Consider the following 22,010-nt stretch of genomic DNA (forward strand, 5'->3'; position numbering starts at 1 on the left):
TTTTCGAAGTACGAGGCATGATCACGTCATTACATTTTGCTAGCTGTTTGAAATCAGGCATGGGGTAATCGCGATTAGTAATCGTAATCGATTACGACGATTACAGCATTTTCAAGTAATCGTAATCGCAATCGATTACCTTCGAAAAAAATCCAAAGTAATCGTAATCGTAATCGACTACTTCACATATCTAATCGATTTTTTTGTGAAAGAACGATTACTTTTTATTTGTACAATGAATATGACACAACCGTACATTCGTGAACAAGGAAGAGATATTATACCAGGTTATTGATAGCGCAAGCGGTTGATTTTCAACGGCCACTGCTCATTATTACGTCAGAAGTATTAGCTTTGCTATGCTTCGATGTACATTGTTATGTGATAGTTAGAACAGTGTATGCCATTCTGTATATCTGGTTATCAATACACTCCAGACGCCACTACCTCGCAGCAAGATAATAATCACCACTCTGCCTAGTTTCAAATAGTAACTTATGTATTGATGTTTGGTTATGGTTATGCTCATAGTTAAACGCAGTTTGACCGTTGCCGCTTGGCGAGCAGTAGGCCTATCTATGTAGTATACGTATGTATTGTACGTACACCGGACAAAGATTTGAAGTTTTGTACTCGTCAAATAAAACATTACGATGGTTTAAATCAGTGGTTCTTAACCTTGCCTCCAGCGCCCCCCAAGGGGCGCTGGCGATTTTGAAGGGGGCGGAAACGCTCAGGTGGCGATATGGGGGGCGCTCGGCTCAGTAGGGCGGTATGGGGGGCGCTGGAGATGATGTGGTGGTAGGACATATCCTTAATGAGTATTCAGAGCAAATTAACACCGAAAACTTCGTTATATATAGCCTACAAAAGACATATAGGTTTAATTGTCCATGGGCGCCGAATGTTCCTGTCTTGGCAATCTGAACCCCAGAAGACGAATTCCATCTGGCAGGGAAAAATTATATGCCAGTGAAGAAATACCAATTTGAAATCGTGTGCGTCTTTTAGTCTAGTACGATTGGGCGACAGGGATATGTAAAACTATTTATTCCTGTTGGGCGATATCCCTGTTGGGCGATTCTATATGTTTTGATATATAAGACAGGAGGTCTCGAAATAACATCATGCAACGAAGTCATACCGACGGGTTCGCCAGCCCGAATATGTTTAATTATTAGTTACGGGCCCTACAGTTTCCAAGACACCTCACAATGTTCGCTCTAAGATTTGATGAGTCTGCGCACACTCAACAACTCACTGCGCTGACCCTTGGACAACATTGCGTAACGACTAAAAAAAGGTCATAACTTTGAATTTGTTGTGCGCAACGTAGATTTTACGTGCGCAGAGACCGTGTCAGCATTGCGCACGTGCGCACCTTAGAGGGAACATTGCACCTCACTCAGCTCTACCGGTAAATCTGGTAAGGTGAGCAGAGAGGACAGGAAATTGATAGCAATATATATGCAATTCCCGATCTTACTGACCGATTTTAGCATGAATTATCGAAAGTTTTCGCGGTTCGCGCTGGCTCGCTAAACAGTACAGCCGATTCCGTGGCAAAAGCGAACAACGTGATGGGGGGGTCGGTCGGTTTATCACCCTATAGGAGCCCAAGACCCAAGTTTTTTCGGGGGCCTGATGAAGTGCCGTTTCGTTCCTGCCAACGGCAATACGCCCGAAGATGTATAATTATTATTGAGGGGTCCTACCTTTTCAATCACACATCACTCAGCTCTATCGGTAAATCTGTTTACGTGAGGAGAGAGAGGATAAAAATTGATCTCAATATAAATGCAATTCCCGATCACATTGACAAATTCGGTCATTAATTAGTGAATTTTTTCGCGCTTCGCGCGTCTAAGCGAGAATAGCTGCCTCAGTAAATGGACACCCAATATAGATGACTAGTATCAGCAAATAGCAGATCGCGGAAGGGGGGTCTGGGGGCAAAGCTCCCCGTAAGTTTGGTTTATCACCCGATGGGGGGCCCAAGACCAACGTTTTTTTTTGTGGGGGTTGACAAAGTGCTGTTACGCCCTGGTAACGAATTATTTGTACCTACGGGCACGCCCGAATATGTTTAATTATTAATTACGTGCCCTTTATTTTTCCATACAACAGCTCACTCAGCGCTACTAGTAAATCTGATTACGTGGGCTGAGAGGATAAAAAGTTTATAGCGACTTATATATGTAATTACCACCAATTCATTCATGCAATATAGAAATTTTGGTACCTAGGGCGACCAGGCCACACAAACTTTGCTGACCACCGAAATCCCGCTATGGGGTTCTTGGGGGCGACGCCCGTAGAAGTTTGGTTTATCACGCTATGGGTGCGCAAGGTATCGTTTTTTGGGGGTTGACGAAATGCTGTTACGACCCTCCCTCTTACTCATTGTCTTTATTACATTCCTTACAATATGAGGTTGGGGGGCGGCTGGAGCACGATAATTTTTGAAAGTGGGCGCTTGAGGAAAAAAGGTTAAGAACCACTGGTTTAAATCAACAGCTGCCTTTATATATCATAACCGAGCCGTTCTTTGCCGTTTCTCGTAACGGCATAACGGCAGCTTGCAGTATCTGTATTAAGTGGAAGGTAGAATTTTAAGTTCACTTTATCTTATTCTCATAGGACTACTTGAAACGGGCACCAATCGATATTTCACAATTCTTCACTCGACATTTATACCTGCCGCCATAGCCATCCGCTTATACACCATGTTAGCGTGGGTTGTAGGAATGTAGGTACATTGGTACAATCAGGACCAAAACAGCAATTCGTCCCCCACTCCAAACGTTGGCATTGGTAAGGTTGTAAACAAGTTACAATGTTCTGAGTCACAAGTCAATCTCACTTTTATAGTTTTGACTCGAGTCAAGTCGATTCATTTTCAATCAACCAACGACTCAAGTCCGAGTCCAAGTCAACTAGTATAGGGTCGAGTCCGAGTCATAATTTTTGACTCGAGTACGAGTCCAAGTCGTTATGTTCACGGATCAGTTTTCTGAACAATCCGGTTCAACCCTCTTTTTTCAACTCTGCTCGAGTGATATAGAATGGCTCGTATTCATAATATAGTAATTTTCATCAGTTTTCACAGCTTACGGCCCTATTTCCAAGTATCAGGACTGATAGACGAAATACAAATAATGTGGTAACTTTACTATTCTTCGAAGTTACATGGAATGTCTGTCTTGGCCGTTCTAGTCTCGAGTCATATGACTTGGTTCGAGTCATGCAAAATGACTTGAGTACAAGTCGAGTCAATACAATAATGACTCGAGTCAAGTCTAGTCACCAAAAAATCGCGACTCGAGTCGAGTCATGACTCGAGTCATTACAACCCTGGGTATTGGGGCCCCATAGGGTGGTCAGTTTTCAAGTTGATGACTTAATTTCGTCAATAATATTGGTAATTGCATTATATTGCTATTCATTCAGATTTACCGGTAGAGCTGGGGGCAAGTAATTCATAATTGTAGCATCTGGTATGTTGTTATAATTTCATTATTATTTGTTGTTAATTCGTGAACTCCCATCTTTTATATAATCAAAAGGTACTGTAGTCGCCGAAACGTAGCAGACTACAAGAAAAACTTTCGTGAGACGCTTACAAATTGTCATGTCTTCATTCCTCTGTGAGTGCCCCGGGTGGCATTTGCATTGTTGGGGCTCAGATTGGAAGGACCGAACTATTCGTCACGCCCACAGAGCGCGGCTACTGACAATGGACACATACCCAACGTTTTGACCAAGGTCATTCTTTCGTAGCACACTTTGTGGAGTTGCATGTTGGCCGAAATTGCATACGTCCTTTAGTGTGTCGTGGCGGGGTAATGACCGCCACCAAAATGCCTATTCCTATAAATTATGCAGGCTTTTTTTCTTGAGGGGGAGAGGTATGCATTTCAAAATCAAAGCTATTTAGAGACAATAAATTCCGAAGCGCGAAGAAAATTTTCAAGTTAATTAACTCTCTTGAAAATATGTTGATTTACGAAATACTTTTAAGTCCCCTTAGAGCTCGCTCCCGGTCCTGTTGGGAGTTTGGGGTGTGGCAGTTACGGACCTGGCAAGAATGCAAATCGTTGGGTGCGACGAATAGTCCTGCATAGAGATGGGCAATGGGCGCATTATGACGTAACAAGCAAATGACGTATGATTTATAAAGAAAGTTGTTATCTCATTAGACCTTTTCATCGCAAGCCTTATATTGTCTCCCAATATCTCTCCTGAAATTAGTTCTAAGAAGCAAAACAAATGTAATCGTGAGTAATCGTGATTACATTTGAAAAGTAATCGTAATCGTAATCGACTACTTCCTGATTTGGCTGTAATCGTAATCGTAATCGTAATCGCGGGATTCACAAATAATCGTAATCGCAATCGATTACATTCGTGAAGTAATCACCCCATGTCTGTTTGAAATACAGATTGAGTTGTTATTTCTTCTGAATCGAGTAAAGAATCGAGTTATATGTACGTACAGTACATGCAAAAAGGCGTTTGTATCGCTCACACAGACGTATAACTGCCTCAGTCGATAATTATCAGACAAAATAGAGAATAGAATTCGAAACCTCAGAAAGTAGAAACGAATTGCTATGCTTTAATACATTACCCACCTACACATTCATGAGATACAAGTCAAGCCAATACGCCAACGGTTGACGAGTTTATATATAGGCCTACTTATAAACTGCATTCGAATTCTATCTAAATCAAACACGCTGTTTGGTTAACCTTAGAACATAGAACAATGAGCAATCTACAGGATATATGTTTTGATACAGATTACTTTATTATTAGTCTACGACAACGTAAGCTCTAAGCTCCTATCACGTGTTTTGCGGTCAAGCTATTTGTTATAGAAAAATGCAGGCTCAGTAAAACCCACGATCATTGAATGATTGGTCGCTCTCACAGGTTACAGCAGCGTTTCACGAACAATCCGGACATATAGGAGAGATGCAGTGATTTTTATCGACACTGATAACTTGATGACTTGAAATTGACTCGTAAATTTTTCTCCGAGTCACGAGTCAATCCACATTTCTGATACGCCGAGTCAAGTTAAGTCATTTTTGCAAAGTGACTCGAGTCAAGTCAAGTCATACGAAAAAGGTGACTCGAGTCATCCCAACACTGCTCCAGACATCATGTCCGAGTGGCAACACAGTACGAATATACCAAAGATGTGATGTCCTAGTGCCAACAAAGTCCGAACATGCCCAACACATTGTGTCCTAGTGGCATTACAGTCCGAATCAATTCCAGACATAATGCTGTCCGGCCGCTGGTATGCGATATTTGTTTCCAAAGAGACCAGCAATTGATAGCTTTATCTGGCTATTCAACCGTAAGTCACGTGTTGCGCATCTACCGTATGTTAGTTATAGCGCAGGTTTCATCGTAGATGATTTCAATAACAATATTTGACCTGTTGCTGTTATACTTTCACCGTAATGTCACTAACGAAACTCGAAATTTTGTCAATTTATGAAATTGGGCAAAATTCATAGCGACGGGATAGAGCGATTCTGAATCGGATTCAGCAACCGAATTTAGCCTATATCTTTTATAAAAATTTTAGCAGGGATTTTATTTTGAAATTTGTAGACCAGGGGTGTCAAATATACAGCCCGCGGGCCGCTTCTGGCCAGACAGACCATTTCATCCGGCCCGCGAGGTCATTCGAAGTAAATTGAAAAGTTATTGTAATATACAGCACATTTCTAAAGGTAGTAAATGTCGAACATTTTCATAGGCCACATTATAACCATCTGTCGACAGTGCTGAGTTTTCACTCAAGTAACCATCGGGAACAAGGTGGTGACATTGACACTACATCATGGGAAGGCAAAAATAGCACATTCTGTTCAGAGTTTTCTGGGGAAATGGACCAAATATTATAGTTATTCACAGAGGCGGCAACAACAATTCGAAACCGTTGCATGTAAAATACACGGAGAATATAATAGGGGAGATGTGGTACCGATGGATCACTGGGACCGAAAATACTTTGAAAATTCTCTATGATAATTCCATGATTACACTCCGTGAACTTGTCCACAATTGCTTGCTGGCAAAATCTTTCCTCATATACAAAAAAATTCGACGTGCGCGAGCTATGGGGTCTCTCACAGATGTTTTTTTGTTTTGGGGGGTGTAAAGTAAATTTATATCGACATATACATTTTTCTTTGTAATCTTCAACACGAACAAACCAGCAATCAATTTTATTGTGAAGTGCAGGGCTTGTAGCAGGCTATATAATGGCACCTATTATTTTTTTCAGTACTTTCCTTGAGTGGAATTTTTTTCGATTCATGTATAAAATTCGTAGGGTGGGGGCCGATGATACAATAGCCAAATCAAGCAAAATAATCAAGCATACTAATCATAAAACAAATGAAACATGCCTAAGTACAGAAAATCTTTATGTAATAATTGCATATGATGTTTTATCGCTATAACGAGGTGTTTGGAAGTCACGCTGTCGATTTTCGGGCACTATGTATGTACCCTCAAATTTATAAGTCCGAGCCTAAATCGAAACGTGATTTTAAGACAACATTTGAGTTAATATTTATTCTATTTCTTGACGGTTGCGATCAAACATTCTTCTTTGGCTTACTGTAGCTTAGATTATAATACTGAGCAATAAAAGTTGTCACATCTGAGGTATTTAGGGTATATGTGTCATAGGTCCCCGGGTAGTGTGCCATTGGACCCACCGGGTGGGGACCGATGACACGTTTGAGCAACAAATTTTGAACGTCCATAAATATTTTTTGAAAATACGGATATTCATGTATATGTGCGCGATAGGTAGAGCTTGTATCAAAGTGCTGAGCCAGCAAAAGACCTGCTGTTTTAGGCTGAACATTTTGGGGCCAGCGATCATTTTCCAATTTTTGATCCATCGGTACCACATCTCCCCTACCTACACGAAAAAGAGAATTCAAATATCTCTGGTCGCACTGCTGCTTGTATTACTCTGACCGAAAAAGCCCCAGCCCCGGTCTCCAGAGAAATCGAATGGTGAATTAGTGATATAAGAATGATGAACAAAATATCAGCGCCCTCGTTTACAACATCTTATATTCCTCACCACGAATATACGCAGGGCCAAACGACGGAGATCAAGGTGATCTCTGAATTATTTCAACTTACATCGTCGTTAGAGCCACTGTTTAAGTAGTTTAGAATGGTGTTCTATCGGCCAATCATCGCATTTTGTCGATACCATTGTTTGCAAATAACAATGTTACTAGAATAGAGTCCATATGATCCGTGATATAATATATAACACTATATTGCATGGCGGTTGAAAATAACGCATTCCAGTGAAAAACAAAGGTATATGGTATATGGCGAGCGATCAACACCCGAGTTGAGTTTGACACCCCTGTTGTAGACCAATGCCGACACTATTATTGGCGTTCATGTTCACATTGGTGTAGGCCAGTGGTTCTTAACCTTTTTTTCCTCCAGCGCCCCCTTTCAAAAATTATCGTGCTCCAGCGCCCCCCCCCCCCCAATCTCATATTGTAAGGAATGTAATAAAGACAATGAGTAACAGCACTTCGTCAACCCCCTAAAAACGATGGCCTTGCGCACCCATAGCGTGATAAACGAAACTTCTGAGGGCTTCTCCCCCAAGAACCCCGTAGCGTGATTTCGATGGTCCGCAAAGTTTGTGTTGCCTGGTCGCCCTAGGTACCAAAATTTTCTATAATGCATGAATGAATAGGTGGTAGTTACATATATAAGCCGCTATAAACCTTTTATCCTCTCAGCCCACAAAATCAGATTTACCAGTAGCGCTGAGTGAGGTGTTGTATGGGGAAAATAAAGGGCACATAATTAATAATTAAACATATTCGGGCGTGCCCGTAAGTACAATTAATTCGTTACCAGGGATGTAACAGCACTTCGTCAGCCCCCCCAAAAAAACGTTGGTCTTGGGCCCCCATCGGGTGATAAACTTAACTTCCGGGGGGCTTCGCCTCCAGACCCATCTTTGGCTATCCGCTATTTGCTGATACTAGTCATCTACATTGGGTGTCCACTGTCCACTGTCCACTGTCCATTTACTGAGCCAGCTATTCTCATCTAGACGAGCGAAGCGCGAAAAATTTCAATAATTAATGATTGAATTGGTCAATATGATCGGGAATTGTATGTATAATGATATCAATTTTTCTGCTCTCTCTTCTCACGTAAACAGATTTACCGGTAGAGCTGAGTGATGTGTGATTGAAAAGGTAGGACCCCTCAATCATAATTATACATCTTTGGGCGTATACCCGTTTGCAGGAACGAAACGGCACTTCGTCAGGCCCGCCGAAAAAATCGGGGTCTTGGGCTCCCATAGGGTGATAAACCGACCGCCCCCCATCTCGTTGTTCGCTTTTGCCACGAAATCAGCTGAACTGTTTAGCGAGTTAGTGCGAAGCGCGAAAACTTTCGATAATTCATGTTAATATCGGTCAGTAAGATCGGGAATTGCATATATATTGCTATCAATTCCTTATCCTCTCTGCTCACGTTACCAGATTTACCGGTAGAGCTGAATGAGGTGCAATGTTCCCTCTAAGCTGCGCACGTGCGCAGTGCTGACACGGTCTCTGCGCACAGAAAATCTACGTTGCGCACAACAGATCCGAAGTTATGACCTTTTTTTAGTCGTTACGCACTGTTGTCCAAGGGTCTGCGCAGTGAGTTGTTGAGTGTGCGCAGACTCATCAAAACGTAGAGCGAACATTGTGAGGTGTCTTGGAAACTGTAAGGCCCGTAACTAATAATTAAACATATTCGGGCGGGCGAACCCGTTGGTATGACTTCGTTGCATGTTATTTCGTGACCTCCTGTCTGTTATATCAAAAAATATAGAATCGCCCAACAGGGATATCGCCCAACAGGAATATCTAGTCTTAGATATCCCTGTCGCCCAATCGTACTAAACTAAAAGACGCACACGATTTCAAATTGGTATTTCTTCACTGGCATATACTTTTTCCCCGCCAGATGGAATTCCTCTTCTGGGGTTCATATTGCAAAGACAGGAACATACGGTGCCAGCCATTTAGGCGCCCATGGACAATTAAACCTGTCTTTTGTAGGCTATATATAACGAAGTTTTCGGTGTTAATTTGCTCTGAATACTCATTAAGGATATGTCCTACCACCGCATCATCTACCGCGAAGCCATTTTTCTCCAGCGCCCCCCATACCGCCCCCCTGAGCCCAGCGCCCCCCATTTCGCCCACTGAGCGTTTCCGCCCCCTTCAAATTCGCCAGCGCCCCTTGGGGGGCACTGGAGGCAAGGTTAAGAACCACTGGTGTAGGCTATGTTGTTGTTGTTGTTGTTGTTTGTGGTATTCATGGTGTTTGTCGACTACTATCGTCATTTACACCAGGCCGATATTCTGCGCTCATTCTGTGGGTTTGACGCTTTCCTGTTGATATTTACATGGCGCGGTCTTCGAAACTCACAAACGAAAAGCACTTTATTAAACACTATAATTGGTGCTTCCGTGTAGCGAGCATTGAATATATCCGAAATCATAATCCGTGCACATCTTCACAGCGACCAAGCCGAAGAGGTACCATTAAGCCATGCTGCAGGAGATTGTTGAGGATGAATACTAGCACTTCTGTGGATACTGTCTTTTCTCTTGTGTATGCCCAAACCACCCATCCTGTAATAACAGGAAATCGTAATGTATTCGCATGGTATATTCACATTACAGAAGTAGTCAGTAGAGAATGGCTTCTACATCTTCGAAGTCCTCAAGTGGGCTTGCCTGTTTACTCAAGGGGTTAAGTTTTTTTCAGACCATTCCACTTCTACGTCACATTGTTTTAGGCATAACTACTTTTATTACCTTTCGCTTTTGTAACGTAGAAAGTAGTCATCCTTTATTTGAGTGGAGCAAGCAGGGGAAAGAGCCCTTTATCTCGGTAACTGAATAAAGTTTCGATAATTTTATCTATATTTAGTGTCATTAGCCATTTGCATTAGTCGCGAAGATGCACCCTGACGTTCCGAAAATAGCCACTTCTGATTAACTTCTAAAAGTACTCAATAAATCGACAAACTCTACCTTATGAAACTACTTACTTGAGTACTTTTTAGATCTTTTTTTATTTCCACTTAAAGTAGTTTCAACATGTATTCGAAATCGCTACTTTTAGTGTGAGGAGAAATTAGCGGCATTACTTTTGGCGTATTTTTGGCATTTTTCATATATTATTTTTATCAATTTTGGCATCACCAGGAATTAATACTTGTATACTCGAATTAACGATGTAAAACGCTGTATAAATTAGTTTTTCATATCAAACGAAAGTCACAAACTTAGAGTGTCCACTCTGTGTCATCAAACAGCGAGAGTAAAAACCGAATGGACAACGGTGTAGGAGAGTCAATTCACCCAATCAAATCCGACCGACTTCTTCTGCAATGTCTAATCCGAAAAGTCGATTCGATATGCGTGCATAGTTACCTACATTCACACAGATCGCAATACCACTTTTGATAAAAATTCAAGATCGTTACCGACACGTTTGAATCACAGCCCTTCACTCGCTAACCAATGGTTAGAAATCACGAGTTGCTTTAATATTCAATATAATATGAAAACATATCCAACGGGCAAAAACAACAGCATAGTAAAGCACTGAATGTTTGCAGGTTTGTGTATGGTACGCATTGATTGGGGTTACTTCTTGGCGACTGCGGCATTTTGCACTGTGTAAGTGTGTATGAATTGTTCATCGTTGAGACTATATCCCTATTGTCCGACGGGACACAGTCTATCAGTGATTGCACCATATGCTGATATCTTCATTAACAATTTGAAAGTAAATGGTATTATATATAGGCCTAAGCATTGACCTAAATGCAGCATGGGTCGCGCGTGTCGGCTACATGAGGTAGCAAAATGCACGAGCGTGACAACAGGGAAATGCATAGTCAATTAGTCATTTAGCTACATCCCTAATCGCTGGGTATCATTTACCAACCGGTTTGATCAATCCACAGTACATCGTAAATCCAGATTTCAATACTCGACTGTTTGGTCTCGACCCTAAGATTTTCATTCGCATTACATAGATCTCTTGGACGGTAGACCGCGGCCTTCCGAAGGGTTCACGAAGCTTAATTCAGGAATTTAGCGTTACACACTTGTTTTGTCGTTTCATGCAGACTCATTTCACTACTTGTTGCAATTTATATCTAAAACTTTCATAAAAATCTATAGTTTCAAAAAGCCCTATTTTTGGTATTTTAAATTTTTTATTTTTGGCATTTGGTTCTCGAAATACCAAAATTAACACGGCCTGCTTGTACTTATACTTGAGTACAAACGCTTTCTAAGTTGATCATTTCCCGCATATACGACCTATACTTATTCAATGTTATTATTATAGAGGTCAAAGGTATTTGCTTTCATATCCCCTCCGACGAGGAATACCAGACAGCTAGTAAAGGCAAGGACTGGCACTTCTCTATTCTAATTAGGACAATGACGCTGATCAGGGTTCTAATGACTCGAATCAAGAATGTTTGGTGACTCGACTTGACTCAGTCATTTATTCAGATATGTAAAATGACTCGGCTTGACTCGAGTCAATTTCTGTGTTGAATCGACTTGTACTCGAGTCATTGTGCATGACTCGAACCGATCATATGACTGGAAACTAGGGCGGCCAAGACAGACATTTCATGGTAATTACGAAGATTAGTACAGCCACCACATTATTGGTATTTCGTCTATCTGTCCTGAAACTTGGAAAATTGGGCCAGAAACTGTCAGGACTGAGGAAAAGTACGATTATATGCTGCGAGCCATCTACATCACTCGAACAGAGTTGTAAAAAGTGGTTTGAACCGGATTAAACTAAAAATTGAACAGTGATCACAATGACTTACTGGTCTCGGACTCGAGTCACAACACTGTGACTATGTGGAGAATTGAAAAATGACTTGACTTGACTCGAGTCAAAGCTATAAAAGTGAGATTGACTTGGGACTCGAAACTTCACGGTTACAACGCTGATGCTGATCTATATATCGTTACACATGATAGGCTTCATATCACATGTGCGTCATCTATGTATTAGAATTTTAAAATGTAATTTCAGGGCAGTCAGTTCATGACATGTCACTATAATAACATTCGTTGTGGTGAGAATCCATATTCTCCAATTTCGCTAGGGTTCACGAATGCCATGAAGAGTCCGTGATTAGTCAATCGGACATGACTTTTCATAAAGCCCCACAGGGCACTCGTTACCAACGAACTTACCGGTAGATGTGCATTGAACGACGCCAAAATAGTATCTGGGGTCACCAAGCAGTGCATATTTCTGCCACTCTATCTCATATTCTGTGAAATGGATTTGTGTTATTGAGAGTGGCGCTGTACGTTGAAAAACCAAACAGGTAAGGTATATTGATCTGTATCCTACCCATACTGACATGGTGTTACTGAATAATCATAACCCGTCTATGCTTGGACTACTTTGAATTCGAGTTAATAGCTCAGAATACCCGAAGCTGGTATGATGTGAAGATTTATCAGCAGTGCACCTGGCGCGAGATGTTCAATTGCGCCTTAGATCGATGCATTTCAGGCATGTATGAGGCAGTAATCATGCACAACTATAAAACCGGAAATTCATTAGAAAATGACATCAGTTGTCGCCCAACTGTGTCTATTACTCTATATAACCCGACTTCTGACGCAAATTTACACGATTCTCAAATGTATCGAAAATATGCTGTTCTATAATCTATCCCAGTGTTTTTTAATCTGTGGGTTGAAGAGCAGACGACAAACGTGGTGCGGATGAAAATCGCGCGTATTTGTTACTTTTTGTGACGCAGAATTATTTAAATAAACTTGATAGGACATTTAAGTACAGTGGATCCCTAACTGTGGTCGTTGCGACGCATTTTTGAGAATTTGTTTGACTTACGACGCAGCACTAATCGTAGCTTTTGTAATAATTTTATCTCGCATCAGCCGTATTGAATTAATGTTTGCGCACTATCATTATTACGTAATCAAAACTCTGATTCGAAAGCGGTTGTAGGGGCAGACAACACTGAATCAGCCCTTATTGGGCTACGACACACGGCGAAAATTACGAAAAATTGCCTTTCTGCTTTCTTTCTTTCAACACTCATCATAATTTCGTTATATCTTTTCAATTGGCACGAGGCATGAAGATAGTAGTAAATGTCATCATTACAGACTCACATTTGCAACAAGATTCCGCAATAAAAGTTTTTCTCCAGGGGTTATCAGAGTAAGCGATAACTTAAATTATAATTATAATTACGATATATCGTAGGCCCCAGTACAACTATATGGAATTATTCTAAGAATTTTATTCGCGCCTCGCGCGATTTCTATTGGATAGTCGGCACATATAAGAGGTCACTGTTTTGGGTACTATAGCTAATATGCTAGACACGGAATTCTGGATTATAAAAATTTCCCGGTATTTGTATTACACAAATTGGTTGGAATTCAAAAGATTATTCGACGTAGGTTTCTCTGGAAAACACCGTCAGAGACCGTTGGGATGCTTTAACCCTTTGTAACCGGCCGGCCTACTGACCAAAATTTTACTGCATCCACATAGAAAACGATAAAATGTCATCCATATGGCTTAAATCGACGCCCAATATATTGCCGTAAACCTGAAGTAGCTGCCTAGCGGTCTGAGATACTCTCACGGCTCAGACGCCAGAGGGAATAGCGTTATGCGAGAAAATGTTCGCGATTTCTTTAAAATAAATTACAATTTTGTTCTTCTATATCTCCTGACGTCATACCTAGGCCCTCTCTTAGTATATGACCACCTGATTGCCTTCCGCATGAATCTCTACGTTCCAACGAGACATTACATGCTACCATAGCTAGGCCGTGTTATTTTTGGCATATGCCAAAACTGCCAAAAATAACTTATTTTTGGCATTTTTCGATTTTTATTTTTGGCAGTTTTGGCATCGTCCTCTAAATAGATAGTTTCAGCCTCGAATTAGTCACAAAAACGCTTTATTTGGGATAGTTTGTCAAAAGACACCACAAAATGTGCAGCATCCACATATAGTCAGTGCCAACAAACAATAAGAAGAAGAAAAAACCTAACGATTTCATAGGTTAATTATGTCAAACGAAACCACAAAATGTGCAGTATCCATCGGAATCGGTGCCAATAAGCAAAAAAAAAAGAAAGAAAATCCTAACAAACACACTCAACAGCTGATTGTTACAGCTGTTGAATAGACTTAAATCGTTGCGCTGTAGCAGTGCTTCCAAACTCAGGTCAGCTAAGTTTCTCCTAAATTCATTTCTCGCCCAGCGAATCTGGGACATATCGGCTTCAACAGTAGCCACTGAGGGAAAGAATGTTGCCAGTCATCCACAAAAGGTTTTCAGAGCTTCAAAATCTTTGGAGGGCCGAACCGGCTTCCATGCATCATGAAAAGAGATCACTTCGCCAGTGCCATCGATGTCATCGCGGAAATGATTTTCTTCGTGATCCTTTTCCAGGAGTTTCCTGTGTTGTCTCTCAACACATTCTATTTAGTAGCCCGACTATCATTTCTCCTTCAGTCTACCGATATATTTTCGGAGGACTTTTGTCACTTCAGGTGACTTTAATATCACCAACTCGCATGGAAGAGTCCTGGGAAGGTTTGCTTGTTTAAGAACATTGACGCAACAAGACTGTCTGGCAAAACTAGACCATGCAGCTCAGAAATAGCCAGACAGTTTGTTGCGTCACAATGTTCAACTCGATCACAATGCAGAAATCGTGGTTGATTTTGGGGGTTCCAGTTCCATGAGCAGAATATAATTTATATTTTAATAATCAGTACTGCGGCAGCTTTTCATTGATACCCGTTTTATCAAATTTAGCGCTCGACAAGCCGGTCGAAAATGGTCGTAAAATTGCCTTTGGACAAATGGAAAGTATGACGTAAACCAAATGCAGTCAGCCGTTCAATCTCGCTGTGCCCACACGGCCACACCATTTATGACACCATGCTTTCACCCCTTATGGGTGGACTGGATCCAGAGTAAGAAACCTGCCTTTCACAAACGCTCTTCTCGCTTGTAACGCGGTCCTGTTAACACAACACCATGAACGAAATAGACTATTTGGCAGGCCGTGTTATTTTTGGCATATGCCAAAAATTGCTTATTTTTGGCATTTTCAAATTTTTATTTTTGGCAGTTTTGGCATCTGGTTCCTGAAATGCCAAAAATAACACGGCCTGACCATAGCGCTTCATAGCCCAGCGCTACGATCTTGGAAAGGTAGTGATGATGAGCACAATCACGTGGCCGCCGCCGATGAGTAATCGATTACGTAATCTCGTATTCTCGTTGAAGGCAACGCGCGTCCAGTTGTGCAGAACATAGGAACTGCCTTGGCAATGTTGCCGTTAGTATAGGCCTACATCTCCATGCTATTGGAGTGTTATCAACCCCAGTTGCTTTTTATATGTAACTTGCAGCTGCAAGGAATCCGTAAGTATACACATATTGCCTTATTCGACACTGCCCAGTGCCCATATACGCTCGGGAAGTCATTTCACGTGATACATTGCTTTATTTCGCATCAATTTGAACTGTATTCTACACGGCTAATGCTCCATGTATGATCAACAGTAGTCATACAAGCCAACAGTAACTTCGTGTGCCATCTAAAACAGATATATAACTGCCTCTATATGATGTTGTTATCACAGGCTCGGGTACAAAAATAGCCTAACTCGCACGGTTATTTGTGCGGTTTTAGGGCTGGTGTCGGCTTTCTTATACAAAACTAAGCTCCATGATATGGATATTGATGGATATGCCAGGATAATGGCTAACTATATGTATAATTTGCTATTGCCTGAAGCAATTGTACATCTGTTTGAAACCGCAACGAGTCAGGTCATCTTACGCAGACATGATTTTCACGTAATAAGGTATTGCTTTCTTTCACGTAAATTTGAAACATCTTCTACGTGCTAATCTTCGATATAAGGACTTTCATAGAATAGTATGACCAACAACAAGTCATAGAAGATAACTGTAATCGGTTATATGAAGTCTAGAACGGAAGATACAATGGTTTATATTTCAGGCGGTCACTCACGCGAACATCATTACAAATTCAATTTTGCGGGAAACCTTTTTGCGTGTTCAATCTGCATTTCAAGCAGGATATACATTGCAACATTAGGTTATACATGGTCTGATGTATGCGTATTTATAAGAGCTATACATACCAACCCATTGCAATCGTTTATGACCAATACAGGTCTAGCTATCTTGGATTAAATATCGACTCCTCTGCGTTAAACAGTCGCGGTCTAGTATACTAGACCGCCGGTCGCAAAGGGTTGTAGGGCTGTGCAACGAGTGGATGCCGGAATATGATACAAGGGTATTTCGTGGTCAACCCTTTCGCGCCGGGACACATTAAGACGTGAAATTTTGGCGAACATACGAATGGGTAAAGTGCGGTGCCAAAAAGATCTGCGACGATATTACTTTGGCCAAAATCTACCTTCGCTGGTTGGCCTTTGAAACCTTTGATATGGATATCTGGGGTCGTCGAAATGGTGGACACTGCATTGTTCCTTCCTTGCAATCTGAGTAGACTCACAGAGTAAAATAATGTACCTGCATTTGCAATCGCGCGCGTCAGACATGCTTCATTGAGATGCGCTGAGAACAACTGTTGTCTGCGCGTTCTCTATGTCACACATGCCCGTAAAAACGTAGCATACTGATATTAAAATGTACCCTTTTTATGTTCGAGGCTTGGGTCGCGAGATTCCGTTAAAAATCAGTTCTGGCTTCCAGTCTAAAAAGCTTAAGAACCACCGCTTTACACATGGTATACTGCTATAAACTTTCAAGTTAACAATTACCGGTTGGTTTGTGCGAACGAAATTTATTTTGCAAGAAAAGCGCGGATGGTGCTCTAAAAGATTGAAAATCACTGATCTATAGCCCTAGCGGATGTTTTACGAATGCTCCGTACAGACAAAAGACAGCTTTATCACATTGTAGTGACTATACAAAGCTGGAAGTCATCAACGACGAAGATCCCGTTTCTTCAACAAATTGGTTCCCAACCGGGGATATCCATACCGCCATACCGCTACCGGGGATATTCTCTGTTTTGGTACGCTCACTCTGGCAGCTGTGGTGCTTTCCTATCGGTATATTGATATGGTGCGGTGTTCGAAACTCACTAACGAAAGGCACTTTATTAAACACGATAACTGATGCTTCCGTGTAGCGAGCATTAAATATATGTGAGATCATAATCCGTGCACATCTTCACAGCGACCGTTAAGCCATGCTGCAGGAGATTGTTGAGGATGAATACTAACACTTCCGTGGACACTGTCTTTTCTCTTGTGTATGCCCAAACCACCCATCCTGCAATGAAAGGGCATAGTAACGTATTCACATTATTATATATTTACATACACATATTTACATACACATTAACAGAGGTGGTCAGTATGGCGAATCGCTTCTACTTTTTCGAAGTACTCAAGTGAGTTTGCCTACTTGGTTATGTTTTTAAACTATGTCCCAGTCTACTGCACATTGTTTTAGGCACTAGGCCTACTTACCTTTATTAACTTCTCATTTTGTGGGGTGGAAAGTATAGTTTAGGGATATTTTCTCATAGCAGATTTGAGTGTAACGGCCAGGCAAAACAGCCCTTTATCACGATAACTGAATTAAGTTTCGAAAATCGCACCCATTTGTACTGCCATTAGTCATTTGCATTAGTCTTGAAGAAGCACACTGTCATTTCGAAAATAACCGCCTCCGATGACCAGCTATATAAGTGAAATACATCAATAAAATCTAATGTTTGAAACTATACTTATACTTGAGCCCTTGTCAAGGGCGAAACTATGGTAAACTCGAAAAATGAATTGGCCTTGAATCGCGAAAATTTAAAGATAACTCGAAAATTTGGGAGTCAAATTAAATTTGCATGTCGACGGCCGCCATGACATACTAAGTGAATTACGTGTCGACGGCCGCACAAATTTCCTTCTACGGCCGCAGGCTGGCCATGGCCACCCCTGCGCTATGTCTTCGAATGTAAATGACCATCAATTATGACATAAGACTTGAAGATTCGTGACGTCACGGCTAAAAAAACAAAAACAAAATAAAAACATGTTTTAAACAAGGGACGTGTTTTAAACATGTTTGGTTAAAATTGCTCTTTGTTTTAAATGCAACCCTAATTGCCATAAACTGTGGTGATAATCCACTAATCTCTAATGTTGTTACGGTTTATTCATAGTTTCCGAATGTCCCGAAGAATCCATGATTTAGTTATTCGCATAGTACATTCCGTAAAGTGCATGCCGGGCAGGGCTTTGGAGCAGCCAGAAATTTGAAGTGCTCCAGCTCCGGCTCCGGAGCTCTCTTCTATCATACATTAGCTCCGGCTCCAGCTCCGGAGCCGCATTATTACCACTGCTCCGGCTCCAGCTCCGGCTCCGGCTCTGAAATTATCGAATGGGCCTATCTTTATCAGGGGTTGTCAACCCGCGGGCCAAATGTGGCCCGCGAGCGGTTTTGCGTGGCCCGCGAGGTAATTTCCTATTATATTATCGAAAATGAATTGCTCAGATTGTGAACTTGCAATGCCAACCAAAAATTATGATTCTGACTGCGACACTTGGGATGTTGATGACTAAAATATCAGTTCCGACGCATTGGCAGATCCAGGGTCCAATCACATTTTCAGTAAATCGTCGTACATTACAATAAACTAAAATAGTAGCGAAATTTCTCTTCATGCTTCGCGTGTTTAATTGTCACACGATTTCTTGCTTGGTAGCCTACCCCCTACTGACAATGAAAAAAACGCCCAATTTACCCGATTGAGTCTAACTGTATTCGTAATTACGCAAGAAAGTCTTTTCGCGTTTGCGCTCGCATAAAGATCGTCGACGGTGAAATGTAGGCACAACATTATTGTCGCATATTATCGGAGACCTTTGATATCGACGTGACCAGACGCCGAACAGTCGTGTCCTTGCAAACTGACCCTAGCGGGGGGTATACCATAGACCCGCAATACTCAAGTAATAATATTATTGACCTAGTTTATTTATAAACTTAGAAAATTTTACCCGCTTGGCGCGGCTAGTGGGCCGCACACTCGCTCGTTAATTGCATGGGCCCCTTTAACCGAAAATGTTGGCGATTCCTGGTCTATATAGATTACTAATCTACCCATAGGTTAGTTATCTAATGTAATCTAGAGTCTGTCAGCCGTCAGTAACATCCGATGTAGCAACGAAGACATATAGGTGCCGCCGTGCCGGCTTGTGACGTCATACTGAATACTTGTCAATTGTCGACAACATCAGTTGCACTAGAACGCACTTTATGCCATTGCTGTGCACAGCATTAAAATTCAGGCCTGCTGTTCAATTATGATATATCAGCAGATGTGGTTGTTTGCATATATATATATAATGGCATCTTATGAAATAGGTCGGAGCCGGAGCTACTCCTCAAATAACGGGCTCCAGCTCCGGCTCCGGCTCCGGCTGAATTTTATGTACAGCTCCGGCTCCGGCTCCAGCTCCGGTGAAAATGCACGGCTCCGGGGCTCCGGCTCCGGGCTCCGGCTCCGGCTCCAAAGCCCTGATGCCGGGGACACATTACAAACGAAATTACCCGTAGATGTACATTGGACGAGTCCAAAATAGTATCCAGGGTCTCCAAGCAGTGAGTATTTCTCTCACTCTATCTCATACTCTGTGAAGTGGAATTTGGTTATTGAGTTGGGATGTTCTTTGCTAACACCAACTCAACATACCTTCCGATTTTGCTTTCGAAACTGTCCTTCCGAATTGATCCACAGACATGGCTACTATTTGGTTCCCTATATTTTATATCCAAGAGAGAAATTAATAATGAGCAATATAGTTATTCCACTCATACTCAAAAGCTCATGTCTGAGCCCAGCGCACACCGAGAGTTGTGCGAACCTAGCCTGTCGAAACTTTTCGAAACGAAGCAGGTACGCTTGACTAGAATTTCGTTCCAAGTGGACTATATGCATCACAAATTTTCAACAGATTGAGATACAACTAGTAGAACACGATTAAGCAGTGGTTCTCAAACTTTTTAGACACGCCCTTCTTTATGATAGTAAAACAATTCACGCCCCCTTATCGTCATACCACAAAATATAACAAGAATGCTGGGAACTCCAACGGATATCTATCCGACGGTTTACTCCATGCCATTACTTATGCACACTGGCAGGATGAATGCTTGCCAAATGTGAAAACAGTCATTGATTGCCCTGCTGTGAAGCAATGAGCACGCCATCGACGAGTGTCCTGTTTGTCTATATCAATGGTTCTCATTGATGATAGTGTAAAACTGAGCGCCCCCCTTATCGTCATATCACCAAATGCAACCAGAATGATAGCAATCCCATCGGATAGTTTGATGGCATAGCAGGTTAGGACTGTAGATGGGTGTATTCTCAAATATGAAATTCACAGAGCAATAACTATGAGTTGGAGGTAAATCGCGCCGAGCGCGGAAAATTATTTCAGTTTCCCGCAGCTTCGCGCCCCCTTTAGAAACTTTCACGCCCCCGAGTTTGAGAACCACTGCAATAGAGAGGGGTGTCTAACATTATCGCCTGGGGTTTGTGGAAAGAGATGAAGAACGATCGAGCCGGTAATCGCGGAAGGAAATAATCAAATTCGACCGAAGTATCTGTCATTTATTCTGAGCAAGAGTAACATAGCTCAGGTGTCGCAGACCAATCATGGTCAGAATTTCAGGTTTCTTAATTTCCACGAATCCTTGTCGAAAATGTCCATCATCAGTATTCGAGTCGCTTACGTGGAAAGATATCTTCCGTCCACTAAATAAACGGGTACGACCTCATTTCGAGAAACAGGGCACTCCTTGTACCATTGTATGCATTAAACAACAAATGATCGATGGACTATCAAAATGAGAACACACGTCGTCTGGTTTTGATTTCGAAAAGGGGGTCTGATCTGGTAATCTCATTACAACAGGGGTTCTCAACCTGGGGGGCGCGAAAAATTGACGAAGTCAGTATAGGGGGGGGGGGGGGCGCGAGAAATTAACAAAGTCAGTATAAATTGTACGTGTCTGAACATGTGTTTCACATCCATTATGAGAAGACGATTAATGAAGATGAAATTTATTCCATATTCAAGAAAGCTTGCAAAATACAAACTCTAGCAACAGCGCTCAGCTGAGTATAGTCTGATTTCAACTTCATTTAAGCAAATTTTTGAAATTCTTTGGAGATATAGAGAGCAATTCCCACGTGTAAGTCATTCATGGCTTCATAGCTTTGACAGTAGCCTAAAGCTTGTCGCGCTGGGCAGCTCTTGTTAGTAGCTTACGAACTGCACTGCCCAAGACAGACTTAGATGCAACATAGGTTACCCGGTTTCGCCCTCAATTAGGCTATAAATCAACACAATTAATTCATTTCGAAAACTGATCAAATTTAGCCTGGCAAATTTAGCCTGAAAAATTTTCGCGCTCCGCGCGACAATATGCACCTCCCGGCAACTATTCATAACATAGCCACTCGCGATTTCGGTGCGTACAATAGGCCATTGTGAAAAGTAGAATAGTCCGGAGTTCACCGGGAATGGATATGGACAGTTTACCGTAGGAATTTTGCGTCCAGATCGTTCATGCGGCCTTAAGCTACATAAGCAATCGAAATGCGGTCATGATTATCAAAAACGTTGCCCACCTCTGTATTAGATGATGTGCTCTTTTTTACATGACGATAAATGCAAGGGGGGTCAGGGGGGGCGCGAGTTTTTTGACCATCTCCAAGGGGGGCGCGTGTCAAAAAAGGTTGAGAACCACTGCACTACAAGGAAGACGACTCACTCGTCGAAA

General features: G+C 41.7%; 1 long non-coding RNA gene across 1 annotated transcript; it reads right to left on the bottom strand.

Annotated features, from left to right (window-relative positions):
- Nucleotides 1-9,498: 9,498 nt before the first annotated feature.
- Nucleotides 9,499-22,009, bottom strand: LOC145458253 (uncharacterized). Its single transcript, XR_013921095.1, has 5 exons — nt 22,002-22,009; nt 20,906-20,979; nt 19,912-19,977; nt 12,330-12,410; nt 9,499-9,716 (listed from the first exon to the last, which is right to left on the bottom strand). It is a non-coding gene; the product is annotated as an uncharacterized LOC145458253 (long non-coding RNA).
- Between the last annotated feature and the right edge of the window lies 1 nt (nt 22,010).

The sequence above is a fragment of the Botryllus schlosseri genome, chromosome 16 (genome assembly GCF_051294905.1).
Source record: "Botryllus schlosseri isolate E-star chromosome 16, Bs_hap1, whole genome shotgun sequence".
NCBI classification, from domain to species: Eukaryota; Metazoa; Chordata; class Ascidiacea; order Stolidobranchia; family Styelidae; genus Botryllus; species Botryllus schlosseri.